This window comes from Oncorhynchus nerka, linkage group LG17, assembly GCF_034236695.1.
Source record: "Oncorhynchus nerka isolate Pitt River linkage group LG17, Oner_Uvic_2.0, whole genome shotgun sequence".
Classification (NCBI taxonomy): Eukaryota; Metazoa; Chordata; class Actinopteri; order Salmoniformes; family Salmonidae; genus Oncorhynchus; species Oncorhynchus nerka.
In genome coordinates, this window is record NC_088412.1 from 20336705 (window position 1) to 20354953 (window position 18249).

Below are 18249 nucleotides of genomic sequence, written 5' to 3' on the forward strand. Positions count from 1 at the left end.
ACTGGAATTTCACCCAGTAGATATGGGAGTTTATCAAAATTGGATTTGTTTTCGAATTCTTTGTGGATCTGTGTAATCTGAGGGAAATATGTCTCTCTAATATGGTCATACATTGGGCAGGAGGTTAGGAAGTGCAGCTCAGTTTCCACCTCATTTTATGGGCAGTGAGCACATAGCCTGTCTTCTCTTGAGAGCCATGTCTGCCTACGGTGGCCATTCTCAATTGCAAGGCTATGCTCACTGAGTCTGTACATAGTCAAAGCTTTCCTTAATTTTGGGTCAGTCACAGTGGTCAGGTATTCTGCCGCTGTGTACTCTCTGTTTAGGGCCAAATAGCAATCTAGTTTGCTCTGTTTTTTTGTTAATTCTTTCCAATGTGTCAAGTAATTATCTTTTTGTTTTCTCATGATTTGGTTGGGTCTAATTGTGCTGCTGTCCTGGGGCTCTGTAGGGTGTGTTTGTGAACAGAGCCCCAGGACCAGCTTGCTTAGGGGACTCTTCTCCAGGTTCATCTCTCTGTAGGTGATGGCTTTGTTATGGAAGGTTTGGGAATCGCTTCCTTTTAGGTGGTTATAGAATTTAACGGCTCTTTTCTGGATTTTGATAATTAGTGGGTATCGGCCTAATTCTGCTCTGCATGCATTATTTGGTGTTCTACGTTGTACACGGAGGATATTTTTGCAGAATTCTACGTGCAGAGTCTCAATTTGGTGTTTTTCCCATTTTGTGAAGTCTTGGTTGGTGAGCGGACCCCAGACCTCACAACCATAAAGGGCAATGGGCTCTATGACTGATTCAAGTATTTTTAGCCAGATCCTAATTGTTATGTTGAATTTAATGTTCCTTGTGATGGCATAAAGGCCCTTCTTGCCTGGTCTCTCAGATCGTTCACAGCTTTGTGGAAGTTACCTGTGGCGCTGATGTTTAGGCCAAGGTATGTATAGTTTTTTGTGTGCTCTAGGGCAACAGTGTCTAGATGGAATTTATATTTGTGGTCCTGGTGACTGGACCTTTTTTGGAACACCATTATTTTGGTCTTACTGAGATTTACTGTCTGTCTCCTTCTCTATGTCTCTTTAGCTTTCTCTCTCTGCCTCTTTAGCTTTCTCTCTCTCTCTCTCCGTCTCCTTCTCTCTGCATCTTTAGCTTTCTCTCTCTGTCTCCTTAGCTTTCTCTCTCTCTCTCTCAGTCTCCTTCTCTGTATCTTTAGCTTTCTCTCTCTGTCTCTTTAGCTTTCTCTCTCTCTCTGTCTCCCTCTCTCTGTCTCTTTAGCTTTCTCTCTCTCTGTCTCTAGCTTTCTCTCTCTCTGTCTCTTTAGCTTTCTCTCTCTCTCTCTGTCTCTTTAGCTTTCTCCTTCTCTGTCTCCCTCTCTGTCTCTTTAGCTTTCTCCTTCTCTCTGTCTCCCTCTCTCTGTCTCTTTAGCTTTCTCTCTCTCTGTCTCTAGCTTTCTCTCTCTCTGTCTCTTTAGCTTTCTCTCTCTCTCTCTGTCTCTTTAGCTTTCTCCTTCTCTCTGTCTCCCTCTCTGTCTCTTTAGCTGTCTCTCTCTCTCTGCCTCCACTCTGTCTCTATAGCTTTCTCTCTCTCTCTCCCTCCCTCCTTCTCTCTGTCTCTTTAGCTTTCTCCCTCTCTGTCTCAATCTCTCTGTCTCTTTAGCTTTCTCTCTCTCTCTGTCTCCCTCTCTCTGTCTCCTTCTCTCTGTTTCTTTAGCTTTATCTGTCTCCTCTGTCTCTATAGCTTTCTCTCTCTCTCCCTCCCTCCTTCTCTCTGTCTCTTTAGCTTTCTCCCTCTCTGTCTCACTCTCTCTGTCTCTTTAGCTTTCTCTCTCTCTCTGTCTCCCTCTCTCTGTCTCCTTCTCTCTGTTTCTTTAGCTTTATCTCTCTGTCTCCTTCTCTCTGCCTCTTTAGCTTTCTCCCTCTCTCTGTCTCCTTCTCTCTGCCTCTTTAGCTTTCTCTCTCTGTCTCCTTCTCTCTGTTTCTTTAGCTTTATCTCTCTGTCTCCTTCTCTCTGCCTCTTTAGCTTTCTCCCTCTCTCTGTCTCCTTCTCTCTGTTTCTTTAGCTTTATCTCTCTGTCTCCTTCTCTCTGTCTCTTTAGGTTCCTTCCCCTGTATGTTTCTCTTGCCACTTTTTCTCTCAAACTAGGCACTGCAGTCCAGACACAAACACCCGACCCCATCCATGTAGAACATCATGCCACCGACACCCCAGCTCAGCTGTGGACTAATACAACAGTACATTACATTTACATTCTGTTATAGAACAAAGACTGCAACCAAACAACACAAACACATACTGAAACCCTCAGATGTCAAAACGCACACCCCTCCCCGACCTCCCCCAATCCCTCCCTTCCCAGCTGCATCCATCCCTGCCATGGCTCGATGTACAGTCCTTAGTAGTTATCCCTAACCACAGATCTAGGGTCAGATTACCTGGTCACAATAATCATCATAACCATTAGGGACGTAAGAAAGATATCTGATCAAGAACCAGTTCTACCTCCTTTCCCCTGCCATGCCTCTAGTGCCATCTTACACAACAGCCGTCGTCAAAATCTGCCTGCCTGCTGCTTTAAAAAAAAGTGTCAGAGACAGAGCACCATTACGCTCACAGATCTCCTCCTACCACACTTCTTCCATCCCTCTCTCTATCCTTCCCCTCTATCTATCCCCCATCCTAATTCACACAGAAGTAGATAGGCTGCTCCTGCTGCTGGCGTCTCAGCTAGTCAGCTCAACTGACTGATGGCTATCACAGTTTAGCTCAATCTAACTCAGCTGTGTGTGTGTGTGTGTGTGTGTGTGTGTGTGTGTGTGTGTGTGTGTGTGTGTGTATCTGTGTGTGTGTGTCTGTGTGTGTATTCCTCTGGCCCAGATGGTACTTTAAAAATAAAGCAATGATACCCCAAACACAGGCCCAATATAGTGATTTGGCACAGATATCCAGATAAAGCTCTCAGATGACATGAAATAAAATATAATAATGAATAGGCCTATTGCTGATACACTTCAAATAATCTGCCCTCTTACACAAATACATTAGCCCATATAAACCTGCTCACATATTAGCATTAATACACTTATATACCGTCTGTTGGCATAGATACTTACAGTATATTGCATTGTATATCACTGATAATGCATTAGGCATAATATAAGCCGGCTTTGTTATGACATTAACAAACACATTCTGGATGCCGTCTTATACTGCAACAAGAGCTCATAGTTCTTTTTCGAAATTCGACGTATTATGGATGAACGCCTATTTTTGACACATTAATTCCTCATGTTATCAGAGTTAGCTCTGCACTGTTACAGGGTTTAAAAAACAGAAATAACTCACGATGTTAACAGTTTTGGCATTAATTCCAAGTGGTTAAGGTTAGGGCTATGGTTTTGTTGAAGGCTCTGCAAAACAACCGACCTCATACCATAATGGATACAGAAGGCATTCTGCAGCGATACGCCATCTCATCTGGTGTGCTCTTAGTGGGACTATCATTTGTTTTTCAACAGGACAATGACCCAACACACCTCCAGGCTGTGGAAGGGAAAGTTGACCAAGAAGGAGAGTGATGGAGTGCTGCATCAGATGACCTGGCCTCCACAATCACCCAACCTCAACACAATTGAGATGGTTTAGGGTAAGTAGGAGAGCAGAGTGAAGGAAAAGCATCCAACAAGAGCTCAGCATATGTGGGAACACCTTCACGACTTTTGGAAAATCATTCCAGGTGTAGCTGGTTGAGAGAATGCCAAGAGTGTGCAAAGCTGTCATCAAGGCAAAGGGTGGCTACTTTGAAGAATATAAAATATAGAACCCGAGTCGCCTCTTCACTGTTGATGTTGAGACTGGTGTTTTGCGGGAACTATTTAATGAAGCTGCCAGTTGAGGACTTGAGGCATCTGTTTCTCAAACTAGACACTCTAATGTACTTGTCCTCTTTCTCAGTTGTGCACCGGGGCCTCCCACTCTTCTTTCTATTCTGGTTAGAGACAGTTTGCTCTGTTCTGTGAAGGGAGTAGTATATAGCGTTGAATGAGATCTTCAGTTTCTTGGCAAATGCTCGCATGGAATGGCCGTCATTTCTCAGAACAAGAATAGACTGACGAGTTTCAGAAGAAAGTTCTTTGTTTCTAGCCATTTTGAGCCTGTAATCGAACCCACAAATGCTGATGCTCCAGATACTCAACTAGTCCAAAGAAGGCCAGTTTTATTGCTTCTTTAAATCAGCACAACAGTTTTCAACTGTGCTAACATAATTGCAAAAGGGTTTTATAATGTTCAATTACCCTTTTAAAATGAGACAGAATGCGTCTCCTTCCTGAGCGGTATGACGGCTGCGTGGTCCCATGGTGTTTAGACTTGCTTGCTATTGTTTGTACAGATGAAGGTGGTACCTTCAGGCGTTTGGAAATTGCTCCCAAGAATGAACCAGACTTGTGGCTCAAGAGGCACTGAGTTTGAATGTAGGCCTTGAAATACATCCACAGGTACAACACCAATTGACTCAAATGATGTCATTGAGCCTATCAGAAGCTTCTAAAGCCGTGACATCATTTTCTGGAAATTCCCAAGCTGTTTAAAGGCACAGTCAACTTAGTGGATGTAAACTTCTGACCCACTGGAATTGTGATACAGTGAATTATAAGTGAAATAAACAATTGTTGGAAAAATGACTTGTGTCATGCACAAAGTAGACGTCCTAACCGACTTACCAAAACCATAGTTTGTTAACAAGAAATTTGTGGAGTGTTTGAAAAACGAGTTTTAATGACGCCAACCTAAGTGTATGTAAACTTCCGACTTCAACTGTGTACACACACACACACACACACACACACGCACACACGCGCACACACGCACACACACTCCAGAATCTGACATTGCTTGTTCTGATATTTCTTCATTTCTTTATTTACATTTGTTTGATTTGTGTGTATTGTTGTGTATTGTTAGGTATTACTGCACTGTTGGTGTTAGAAGCATAAACATTTTGCTGCACCTGGAATAACATCTGCAATATATGTACATGAACAACAACATGTTCAGGTTTTTGGGGGATGGTTGTAGGAGGTCTGTTGTTCGGTTGTTGCATTGTGTTTTGAGATGTGCTGCTGGTGATGTGTTCGTCATTTGAAGTGTGTTTTGTCCTGCTGAGATGTGCTAGTGGCTGTGCTAATGTTGACAGATATGCAGAGTAGGAGCAGCCATCATCATACAGACAGACAGACAGACAGACAGACAGAGATGGTTTGATAGGGTGGCTATGTGTTGTTGTCTTTCCACTGGCTGTATGAACAGCTACATCAGCATGCAACAATTGACCACTGCGCCTTTTTCCTCACTGTGTCAGCACACTGCACCCTCTACAAACAATAGCAGACGACAACTGGCTAGAGATGGACAGAGATAAGGATAGACGGAGAGACAGATGGATAGAGAGAGAAGGAAGGAGGGTGGGTGGGGAGGGAGGGAAGGAGCAGAAGACAGAATGACAGTCAGCCAGACAAAATGCATGGTATAGAGACAGACGGCAGGAGAGACAGGGGTGCAGGGGAGGACATGTTACCTTTCGGGGGACGAGGATTTCTCTGAGTTCATGGACATGAGCGGTGCCTGTTAGCCGCTCGCTCGCCGAGGGACGACAGAGAGACGGCAAGGAACAGGCTCTCTTTTCTCTGCTTCTCTCTCCCTTCGTTCTGTGCCGTGTGTCTGTGTAAGGGGGAGGGGGGGCTGCCTCCCCTCCTCCTCCTCTCTTTCTCCTTCTAGCTCTCCTCCTCTTGCTCAGAGGAGAAGAAAGGATGGAGGACAACGCTCCAAGAGTAGTAGGGGGGAAAAAGCAGCTGTGGGCTGTCTGAGCAGAAATCTTCCTGCGTGTGAAGCGAGACAAGCAATGTCAGACGCCTTTCCTCAGACCCAGCTTCCTCCCTTCCTTTACCTCCTTCACCCTCTATTTCACTTTCGCTTTTTCAGAGTCGTTTTATCACTCTCTTTCCTCGTGTTCTCTGTCCTCCTTGGTTGGTTCTTAAATGGTGATGAAATGAACACACAAGCTCCCAGTCTCAATCCGCTTTGTCTGTCCTCCTCTTCCTTTTCACCCTCTCTCCCTTTCTCTCTCTCTCCCTTTTTCCAAAACAGCAGCAGTGCAGTAGCTGGCTCTATCAGGCCTTCTGCAGCTCTGCACAACAACAGAGCCCAGAGCGAACTGGAACAAACCACTGCCTGACAGAGAGAGGGGGGTGGGAGGGCTGGGACCAATGGGAAACCAAACCACTTCTCCTTGAGGTCTCTCCTACCCCTCTCCCTGCGTGGTCCGGACCTCCCTCCTTCCCTCCATCCCCTTTGCCTTATTATGACATCTTGTATATCGGGGCAACGCCACACAGATCTGACTCCCCCTTTCTCTATCTGCCATCCTCCTCTTCTCCCCCCTCTTTTCTCTCAATCCATTTTCCGATGTCTTTTCTGCCTCTATGGCTGTAATGTGTATGGTTGTAATGATCTTTTCTCTCTACATTCCCTCTCTCTCCCAGCAGACGGGTATATTTCTGCATGAGAGAACAGCACAGAGAGGTAGCCAGAGGGTGTCATGACGGGGGGTCTCTCTCTGCTGTCCTCCCCCATCGCTCTACTGTCCTCCCCCATGGCTCTACTGTCCTCCCCCGTGGCTCTACTGTCCTCCCCCGTGGCTCTACTGTCCTCCCCCGTGGCTCTACTGTCCTCCCCGTGGCTCTACTGTCCTCCCCTTGGCTCTACTGTCCTTCCCCATCGCTCTACTGTCCTCCCCCATGGCTCTACTGCCCTCCCCATGGCTCTACTGTCCTCCCCATGGCTCTACTGTCCTCCCCATGGCTCTACTGTCCTCCCCCATGGCTCTACTGTCCTCCCCATGGCTCTACTGTCCTCCCCCATGGCTTTACTGTCCTCCCCATGGCTTTACTGCCCTCCCCATGGCTCTACTGTCCTCCCCCATGGCTCTACTGTCCTCCCCATGGCTTTACTGTTCCCCATCGCTCCTCCCCCATGGCTCTACTGTCCTCCCCTTGGCTCTACTGTCCTCCCCCATGGCTCTTACTGTCCTCCCCCATGGCTCTACTGTCCTCCCCCATGGCTCTACTGTCCTTCCCCATGGCTCTACTGTCCTTCCCCATGGCTTTACTGTCCTCCCCCATGGCTCTACTGTCCTTCCCCATCGCTCTACTGTCCTTCCCCATCGCTCTACTGTCCTTCCCCATCGCTCTACTGTCCTTCCCCATCGCTCTACTGTCCTTCCCCATCACTCTCTCGCTCTCTCATGCGCCGAATATAACAACCTTACCGTGAAATGCTAACTTACAAGCCTTTAACCAACAATTCAGTTTTAAGAAAATAAGAGTTAAGAAAATACAAGTAAAAAAAGTAACACAATAAAATAACAATAATGAGGATACATACAGGGGGTACCGGTACGGAGTCAATGTGCAGGATATATACAGGGGGTACCGGTACGGAGTCGATGTGCAGGATATATACAGGGGGTACCGATCGATGTGCAGGATATATACAGGGGGTACCGGTCGGAGTCGATGTGCAGGATATATACAGGGGGTACCGGTCGGAGTCGATGTGCAGGATATATACAGGGGGTACCGGTCGGAGTCGATGTGCAGGATATATACAGGGGGTACCGGTCGGGAGTCGATGTGCAGGATATATACAGGGGGTACCGGTACGGAGTCGATGTGCAGGATATATACAGGGGGTACCGGTACGGAGTCGATGTGCAGGATATATACAGGGGGTACCGGTACGGAGTCGATGTGCAGGATATATACAGGGGGTACCGGTACGGAGTCGATGTGCAGGATATATACAGGGGGTACCGTCGAGTCGATGTGCAGGATATATACAGGGGGTACCGGTGCGGAGTCGATGTGCAGGATATATACAGGGGGTACCGTACGGAGTCAATGTGCAGGATATATACAGGGGGTACCGGTGTCGATGTGCAGGATATATACAGGGGGTACCGGTACGGAGTCGATGTGCAGGATATATACAGGGGGTACCGGTACGGAGTCGATGTGCAGGATATATACAGGGGGTACCGGTACGGAGTCGATGTGTGGGCGTACAGGTTAGTCGAGGTAATTGAGGTAATATGTACACAACATGTAGGTAGGGGTAAAATTACTATGCGCAGATAATAAACAGCAAGTAGCAGCAGTTTAAAAAAAGGTCTATGCAAATAGTCCAGGTATGTCTGTGTGTGTGTGTGTGTGTGTGTGTGTGTATTCTGAGGTTACGGTTACTGACTAGCCTACGGTTACTGACTAGCCACCCTCCGTTTGCACACAATGGAATTGCACGAGCAGGTAAGAGTCTGCACTGTCTGTACAAACACATACCCACGGCACACACAAACTCACACACGCTGCTGAATGCATTCCATGCCGAATGTATTCAAGCTTTACAAAAACATTTGGGTCAGGCAAAACCATTGCCTAATGCACATGTACTTTAAAGTTGATGAAACATAGGCTACAGAGAAAGTAAAAGGCTTTCCAGTAGATATTAGCCCTGGGTGAAACAGATGATGAAAAAACCCTGGATTGCTGATGCTATGCATTGGCCAATGAGAGGCTTTGAAGCCACTGGTCAGCCATATTGGCATTCCCCAGAAGAAGCAGTCCCCCATAGGAATGAATGGAATTCTACAATTATTTAAATTAAATTCTTCAAGGACAAAATGACATGTATTTAAGTATTGTTTTGTTGTTGTAGTGGAGACAGTAACATCAGAACTTTAAAAAAGACATACTCTTTTAAATATGTTTTGCTAACGTAATATGATTTTTTTATTTTCCCAAGTGGTGAAGGTGTCTGTAATAGAATAAACGTGGCAAAAACAAGTATAGATATTAATAAAAGCATTTCTATAGTTTCCAAAATCATTTTTACAACGGTGGGAGAGTGCCAAGATGGAGGCTTGGGGCTTCAACACAGCGCCCCCTGGCATTCATCTAGTATAGCACTAGCACATTAGCACATGAACAAATGCTCTGTATGAATGAGACTAGTGTTGTGTGATGGTATGATAATTTAATGGGGAAATCCACATGCAATCCATATCTGAGGACATGCATATCTGCCTCTAAGAGTGTGAGATTTAACGTGCTCAGATAAGAATCGGAAACACACACACATGCACGCACGGACACACATACACGTGCACATTAAACACACACACACCTTTCTATAGTGCCACACACAGCATAACACATGTATAACACAACACACTAAAACAGGATTACATTTAAGCAAACATGAGAGTGACCCATCCAATTGTCCTCATTCTGTGTGGCTGTGGGCCAACAGGGGGGTAAATACTAAGTCACTATGCTGCCTCATAGCTGATCATCTCATTGTATTACTAATAGAGTCAAGGACTCTCTTCCAGCTCGGGTTGAAGATGGGTATATTTTGAACGTAGGCTTCCAGCAGGATGCACAGCCAACAACAATGGTTTGCATGCCATGCTGAAGGACCTCCATCATGCAGAGCAGGTGGTTGGAGGGCATTGGTCCCCAGTGATGGTGAGTATACCGGACACTAGACCATAGACCAGGGTTCCCCAACTGGTGACATGTGGATTTATTTGGCCCCCCAAGATTTTAGAGCAAAGAAAAAAACTATTATATACTGACCAAAAATATGAACACAACATGCAACAATTACCACGATTTTACTGTGTAACTGTTCATATAAGGAAATCAGTTGATTGAAATAAATTCATTAGGCCTTAATCTATGGATTTCACATGACTGGGCAGGGGCGCAGCCATGGGTGGGCCTGGGATAGCACAGGCCCACCCCACCCACTTGGTAGCCAGGCCCAGCCAATCAGAATGAGTTTTTTCAACAAAAGGGCTTTATTACAGACAAGAATAGTCCTCAGTTTCATCAGATGTCCGGGTGGCTGGTCTCAGATGATCCCGCAGGAGGACCTGGGCTGGAGCGGTCACATGTGGTCTGTGGTTGTGAGGCCGGTTGGACAGATTATTTCACTTATAATTCACTGTATCACAATTCCAGTGGGTCAGAAGTTTACATACACTAAATTGACTGTGCATTTAAACAGCTTGGAAAATTCCACAAAATGATGTCATAGAAGCTTCTGATATGATAATTGACATCATTTGAGTCAATTGGAGGTGTACCTGTGGATGTATTTCAAGGCCTACCTTCAAACGCAGTGCCTCTTTGCTTGACATATTGGGAAATCCAGAAGAAAACAGCCAAGACTTCAGAAGAAAAAATTATAGACCTCCACAAGTCTGGTTCATCCTTGGGAGCAATTTCCAAACACCTGAAGGTACCACCTTCATCTGTACAAACAACAGTACGCAAGTAAGTATAAAGACCATGTAACGTCATTCCCCCTCCTCTTCTGAGGAGGTGTAGCGAGAAGGATCGGAGGACCAATGCGCAGCGTGGTAAGTGTCCATAACGTTTATTTTAAGATATAAACTGAACACTATGAAATATAAAACAATAAACGTGAACATGAATGAAAACCGAAACAAACACTCACACGGAAACAAGCACCCACAACTCAAAAGTGAAACCCAGGCTACCTAAGTATGATTCTCAATCAGACAACTAACGACACCTGCCTCTGGTTGAGAACCATACTAGGCTGAACTCAAAACCCCAACATAGAAAAACACACATAGACTGCCCACCCAACTCACGCCCTGACCATACTAAAACAAAGACAAAACAAGGGAACTAAAGGTCAGGACGTGACAGACCATGGGACCACGCAGCCGTCATGCCACTCAGGAAGGAGGCGCGTTCTGTCTCCTAGAGATGAATGTACTTTGGTGCGAAAAGTGCAAATCAACCCCAGAACATCAGCAATGGACCCTGTGAAGATGCTGGAGGAAACAGGGACAAAAGTATCTATATCCACAGTAAAACGAGTCCTATATTGACATAACCTGAAAGGCCACTCAGCAAGGAAGAAGCCACTGCTCCAAAACCGCCATAAAAAAGCCAGACTACGGTTTGCAACTGCACATGGGGACAAAGATTGTACTTTTTGGAGAAATGTCCTCCGATGAATGGTCTGATGAAACAAAAATAGAACTGTTTGGCCATAATGACCATCGTTATGTTTGTAGGAAACGGGGAGGCTTGCACGTCGAAGAACACCATCCCAACCATGAAGCACGGGGGTGGTAACATCATGTTGTGGGGGTGCTTTGCTGCAGGAGGGACTGGTGCACTTCACAAAATTGATTGCTTCATGAGAAAGGAAAATTATGTGGATATATTGAAGCAACATCTAAAGACACCAGTCAGGAAGTTAAAGCTTGGTTGCAAATGGGTCTTCCAAATGGACAACAACCCCAAGCATACTTCCAAAGTTGTGGCAAAATGGCTTAAGCACAACAAAGTCAAGGTATTGGAGTGGCCATCACAAACCTGACTCAGTTACACTGTCAGGAGGATTGGGCCAAAATTCATCCAACTTATTGTGGGAAGCTTGTGGAAGGCTACCCGAAACGTTTGACCCAAGTTAAACAATTTAAAGGCAATGATACCAATGACTAATTAAGTGTGTCAACTTCTGACCTACTGGGAATGTGATGAAAGAAATAAAGCTTAAATAAGTCATACTCTCTACTATTATTCTGACATTTCACATTCTTAAAATAAAGTGGTGATCCTAACTGACCTATTGGATTAAATGTCAGGAATTGTGAAAAACTGAGTTTAAATGTATTTGCCTAAGATGTATGTAAACTTCCGACTTCAACTGTATATATATTTTCATTGTTGGACATAACGACTGTAAAAACACCAGTAAATCCACTCCAAGTGATTTAAATGTTTCTAATCTGTAGGCTCCTCAGAGGAAGAAGGGGAGGACCATCATCCTCAGTGAATTTCATAAAAATGATAAATGTTATCCTTTTTAGATAAAACCATACTAAATATATTCAAGTCACCAAATAATTGATTAAAACACACTGTTATGCAATGAAGGTCTACAGTAGCCTCAACAGCACTCTGTAGGGTTGCACCATGGTGTATCTGGAGGACAGCTATCTTCCAACCTCCTCTTGGTACACCGACTTCAATACAAAACCTAGGAGGTTCTTGGTTCTCACCCCCATCCTGAGACTTACACAGTAATTATGACAACTTCTGGAGGACGTCCTCCAACCTATCAGAGCTCTTGTAACATGAACTGACATGTTGTCCACCCAATCAAAGGATCAGAGAATGCTAGCACTTCAGTGCATAACATGTGGTGTGTAGGTGACTCAAAGAGAGAGAAAGACCATAGTTGAACAATTTTCACAAATTAATTTCTTCAAAAATGAAGGAGAAGCAAGAGAGAGATTGCCAATTTTATTTCACTTTCAGTTTCACTTACTTAGCTACCAAATGCAGCTGGCTAGTTTAGTTACTCAAACACCCAGCTCAAACAGAGGGATGCTATGTTAGCTAGCTGGCTATGACTATCCGACACAACACTGTAACTCTTCCAAGTCAAGGTAAGCTTTTGGTTTTATTAATTTATTGCCACTGGGGCCCGCTGGTGTAACTGCTTACTAACTATTAACTGTAATCCTACTGCATGATTGTAGCGGGTTTACTTTCACATTAGTTCTATTAGCTATGTTGACTAGGATGTTACTTTAGCTAATATGGGGACAACGATGTAGGCTGTGTGTAGCGATTATGACATTTATTTTCTATTTTATTTCACCTTAATTTAACCTGGTTTGGCTTGGAAAGGTTTTTTCGCCTGGTCACAGACAGCTGATGTGTTGTTCATTGAAGTCCACAAACGAAGAGAAAAGCTGAGAAGAGTGCATAGAGGTGAGATGGAATACAATGTGGCTGCTATGAAAGTGTACTGTGTTTATGAGTGATCAGGGGTGTATTCATTCTGCCAATTCTGTCGAAAAATATTTCTTACACAGAAGCAAACAAAACGGTGATAAAAAATACCCAAATTTGTCCAATAGAAACTCTTTTGAAACTGTGGATTAATGTTCACACCCTAGATAAACTAGATGCAGGCAAGAGCGTCCAAGGCTGTATTGAATGGGTCACTGTCTGTCCATGTGTTACAGTCTATCATCTCAAATCTCTCAACCTGTGTGCACCTACATTGTAAACTTTCATTTATAGGCTAGGTTGTAGGAAACTCATGATGGGTATAGGGAAAATGAGTTTCATGTAGTAGCCTAAACCTATTGACGTTACATTGAACTGGGTGAATGGAAAATGAATTGCCTAGTTAAATAAAGGTTAAATAAACATATACCAAAAGTATATTTTGCAAACTACCGTTCAAAAGTTTGGGGTCACTTAGAAATGTACTTGTTTTTGAAAGAAAAACATTCAACATGCTGTAATAGAAATAAGGCCATGGTCATGGAGAAAAACTAAATAGTCCTCCCTCAACATAAGCGGCACTGACTCCCACGCATTATAGAGAAACACGTGCTCGCATACAAATGTAAGCAAGGTTTAAATTATGATGTTTTAGTCAAATATTATATCTGTTTGGGCTCCTTGCGGTCAATTTGCAGTCTACAAATGATTTGTAATTATGTTCCATCCCCCCGACCATCCGTGGCTGAATCTCAAATCAAATCAAATTTTATTTGTCACATACACATGGTTAGCAGATGTTAATGCGAGTGTAGCGAAATGCTTGTGCTTCTAGTTCCGACAATGCAGTAATAACCAACAAGTAATCTAACTAACAATTCCTAAACTACTGTCTTATACACAGTGTAAGGGGATAAAGAATATGTACAAAAAGATATATGAACGAGTGGCTAGTGATATATTTTACATAATTTCCCATCAATTCCCATTATTAAAGTGGCAGTGTGTTGGCAGCAGCCACTCAATGTTAGTGGTGGCTGTTTAACAGTCTGATGGCCTTGAGATAGAAGCTGTTTTTCAGTCTCTCGGTCCCAGCTTTGATGCACCTGTACTGACCTCGCCTTCTGGATGATAGCGGGGTGAACAGGCAGTGGCTCGGGTGGTTGTTGTCCTTGATGATCTTTATGGCCTTCCTGTAACATCGGGTGGTGTAGGTGTCCTTGAGGGCAGGTAGTTTGCCCCCGGTGATGCGTTGTGCAGACCTCACTACCCTCTGGAGAGCCTTACGGTTGTGGGCGGCGCAGTTGCCGTACCAGGCGGTGATACAGCCTGCCAGGATGCTCTCGATTGTGCATCTGTAGAAGTTTGTGAGTGCTTTTGGTGACAAGCCAAATTTCAAGCCAAATTTCTTCAGCCTCCTGAGGTTGAAGAGGCGCTGCTGCGCCTTCTTCACGATGCTGTCTGTGTGAGTGGACCAATTCAGTTTGTCTGTGATGTGTATGCCGAGGAACTTAAAACTTACTACCCTCTCCACTACTGTTCCATCGATGTGGATAGGGGGGTGTTCCCTCTGCTGTTTCCTGAAGTCCACAATCATCTCCTTAGTTTTGTTGACGTTGAGTGTGAGGTTATTTTCCTGACACCACACTCCAAGGGCCCTCGCCTCCTCCCTGTAGGCCGTCTCGTCGTTGTTGGTAATCAAGCCTACCACTGTTGTGTCGTCCGCAAACTTGATGATTGAGTTGGAGGCGTGCGTGGCCACGCAGTCGTGGGTGAACAGGGAGTACAGGAGAGGGCTCAGAACACACCCTTGTGGGGCCCCAGTGTTGAGGATCAGCGGGGTGGAGATGTTATTGCCTACCCTCACCACCTGGGGGCGGCCCGTCAGGAAGTCCAGTACCCAGTTGCACAGGGCGGGGTCGAGACCCAGGGTCTCGAGCTTGATGACGAGCTTGGAGGGTACTATGGTGTTGAATGCCGAGCTGTAGTTGATGAACAGCATTCTCACATAGGAATAGAATAGAATCTAGTTGATGATCCCTGCCATTGACTGCGGGTTATGTATCTGTATATGTAGCTATATTTTGATAATTATTATCACTATCATCAGTAGCATAGCTGTTGTTAGCTAGCGAGCTACATACCTACCGAGCTACCTACTTACCTAGCAATACAACTCTGATTTGACTTGGAAACACGATAACATTTCAAAAGAAGGCAAATTATACGTAGGAAAACTTTAGGCACGATTGTGTCGCCAGATTGACTTTAAATGCAGTATAATATTATCCTGCTAAGATTGAGGGGACCACCGTATTTTAGCTCGCTAACATTAACATTGCTAGCTATTTTTGACCAACTTTGCTAGCTTGCAACAGTAATGGCAACCTTGCCATGTCTCTAAAGTAAACTGGACAATATCATAATGGCAAAGTTTTTCCTACTAATTATTTGCCTACTTTAGCAACATCATCGTATTTCCCCTCTAAATTAGGGTAATTTACATGAAACAGTCACATTAGCCTCCGAGGTGCAACCCATGTCTAGGGCGCAAATAAATATTGGATGCAGCTATGGGTGTACTAGCTAATTCATGCCTGACTACAAAAGTGTACTAACTAGCAGAAACAACCTAAAAAACAAAACCAGGGCCATAGCAAAACATGTCACAGTTGGTTGCAGCGCGTAACGGCGTCACCGGCCAGAATCTAATCTAATCTGGAGCCAGTCAGTCTACATCTGGAAAGCATAGAATTTGCTTCCATACAAGATTACCTTATTTCTCAAGCTGTTTATAATTGAGGGATGATGACACTCTTTGACCCTGTTTTTCTGTTAAACAAAGTGCACAGTTGGGTGCCAGACTGATCCCTTGGTTATGAAGGGATGCCGGGACCTACCAGAAGGAGCAAAGGTGGGTATCATAACATGTCCTGCAATGTGATTGCAATGGTTTAGCAACCTCCAAAAATAATTTTATTCACTTTTCACTTGCTATTTTCACAGCTTGTCAGGCAATACCTCAGAGTAAAAGTGTACCCTTGTGACACGTCCTCCATTGTTGGCCGAGTCTTCCTTACTGCACTGATGACACAGACAGCTTCATCAACAACTACAGGTAATGTGTGCTATTTGAAGTGTGAAAAGTTGTATTAAAAAATACCCAGCTTGATAAAATAGTGGGTTCATTCCCCAGCCAAGCAGATACAGCTAGTAGTCATTTTGATTGGGTAGTGTATTAGCAAAAAGCGTTGTCCTTTCTTTAGAACAAAATGCAATTATATCACCGTCACAGCCCCTCCCAGTCAACACCACCTCATAAGATTGCCTGCTGCAGTTGTTCGAGAGATGTCCAGTTTGCAGCTGAACATGCAGCATAGAGAAGACCAACAAGGGGGCCCTCATCAGCATCATGCAGACATGCCTTCACTGTGAACATTCCTATGAATGGAACAGTCAGTCACACGTTGGGCAAGTATCCGGCCAGCAACATTCACCTGTCAGCGACAACAGCTTTCACAGGCTCATCATTTGTACAAATACAGAAGATAACCCACTTCATTACTTTGATACATTTGATAATCCAATTGTGAAAATAGATGTATGTAAACTGACATTATGTGTTGCTTATTTAGATATAATGTCCAGGGCATAACCAGCCTGATTGCTGTGTTTACCATTGTACAGTATTTCACTTCACATTTGATGATATCTGAAGTGAAATAGAAAGGTGAAAGCAGTGATCAGGTTGGTTCCACCAGGCTAATGATAACCACCATTTATAATATAATCAATGCTCTCTGTGTGTGTGTGTGTGTGTGTGTGTGTGTGTGTGTGTGTGTGTGTGTGTGTGTGTGTGTGTGTGTGTGTGTGTGAGTGACTGCCCAGTATCTTTGATGAGGGGCCAGGAGCTGATCTATGCTGCTATACTTGATAGGGCCTTGGCATAGACCTCACCTCCAGTCTCACCTCTTGCCTGCTCACCAACGGTTGTGTAGAGGTGGAGAACACAATTAGGTACATTTAGTCTGACTTGGTCAAACTTCAGCATAGTATATGTGTGTGTGTGTCAGATATCACCTATCCCTAACTGCCATTGGTAATAGAACAGTGACTGTGTGTGTACAGTATGTGTTCACAGAAACATTGAGGCAGCACATGCAGACAAGCAAGCATTTCGCTACACCTGCAATAACATCTGCTAAACATGTGTATGTGACAAATAAAATGAGATTTGATGATGTGTTGAAGTCCAGACTGACACACAGGCTTGATACTGATGTCTCTGAATGGAGAGAGAAATGGCACTCAACTTTTACTTGTATTGTCTTTTTTAATTATTGAATTAAACGGTATCAGTCGAGATAGGAGGAAGAAACCCTGTATATTCTGTACCAGGATCAGGGAACTACTGTTGTACTCAGGACACTTCACAGGAAGGTATGATGTGTGGTCAAGCTCATCACTAAGCTCAGAGGCTGGGTCTGAAACCCTCCTTGAGCAACTGGGTTCTGGACTTCCTGATGGCCATGCACGCCTCCAACTCAATCATCAAGTTTGCTGACGACACAACAGTGGTAGGCCTAATTATCAAGAACGACGAGACAGCCTACAGGGAGGAGGTGGGCACCCTGGCAGAGTGGTGCCAGGAAAGTAACCTCTTTCTCAATGTCAACAAAACGAAGGAGCTGATCGTGGACCACAGGAGACAGCACACCCCCATCGAGCTTCAAGTTCCTGCAGCTTCTCTGGAGGCTGAGGAAATCTGGCTTGCCCCCTAGTACCCTAACACATTTCTACAGATGCACCATTAAGAGCATCCTGTCAGGCTGTATCACCGCCTGGTAAGGCAATTGCAGGTCGCAACCGCAGGGCTCTTAGGCCGATTTCAAGTTTTCATAACAATTTGGGCGCCGATTTGCCAATTTTTTTAGATTTACATTTTTTTTATATATTTTTTTATACCTTTAATTTAACTAGGCAAGTCAGTTAAGAACACATTCTTATTTTCAATGACGGCCTAGGAACCTCACCTTGTCAGCTCGGGTGATCCAATCTTGCAACCTTACAGTTAACTAGTCCAACGCAATAACGACCTGCCTCTCTCTCATTGCACTCCAAGGAGACTGCCTATTACGCGAATGCACCAAGCCAAGGTAAGTTGCTAGCTCGCATTAAACTTATCTCATAAAAAACAATCAATCATAACCACTAGTTAACTACACATGCTTGATGAGATTACTAGATATTATCTAGCGTGTCCTGCGTTGCATATAATCTGACTGCGCATACAAGCATACAAGTATCTAAGTATCTGACTGAGCGGTGGTAGGCAGAAGCAGGCGCGTAACCA

General features: G+C 44.4%; 1 protein-coding gene and 1 long non-coding RNA gene across 2 annotated transcripts in view; one reads left to right on the plus strand and one right to left on the minus strand.

Moving 5' to 3' along the window:
- LOC115144890 (SRSF protein kinase 2-like) overlaps positions 1-18249 on the minus strand; it is an 89000-nt gene that overhangs the window by 56103 nt on the left and 14648 nt on the right.
- On the plus strand, positions 12320-17203 carry LOC115144862 (uncharacterized). Its single transcript, XR_003865881.2, has 5 exons — positions 12320-12547; positions 12792-12875; positions 15742-15810; positions 15903-16014; positions 16192-17203. It is a non-coding gene; the product is annotated as an uncharacterized LOC115144862 (long non-coding RNA).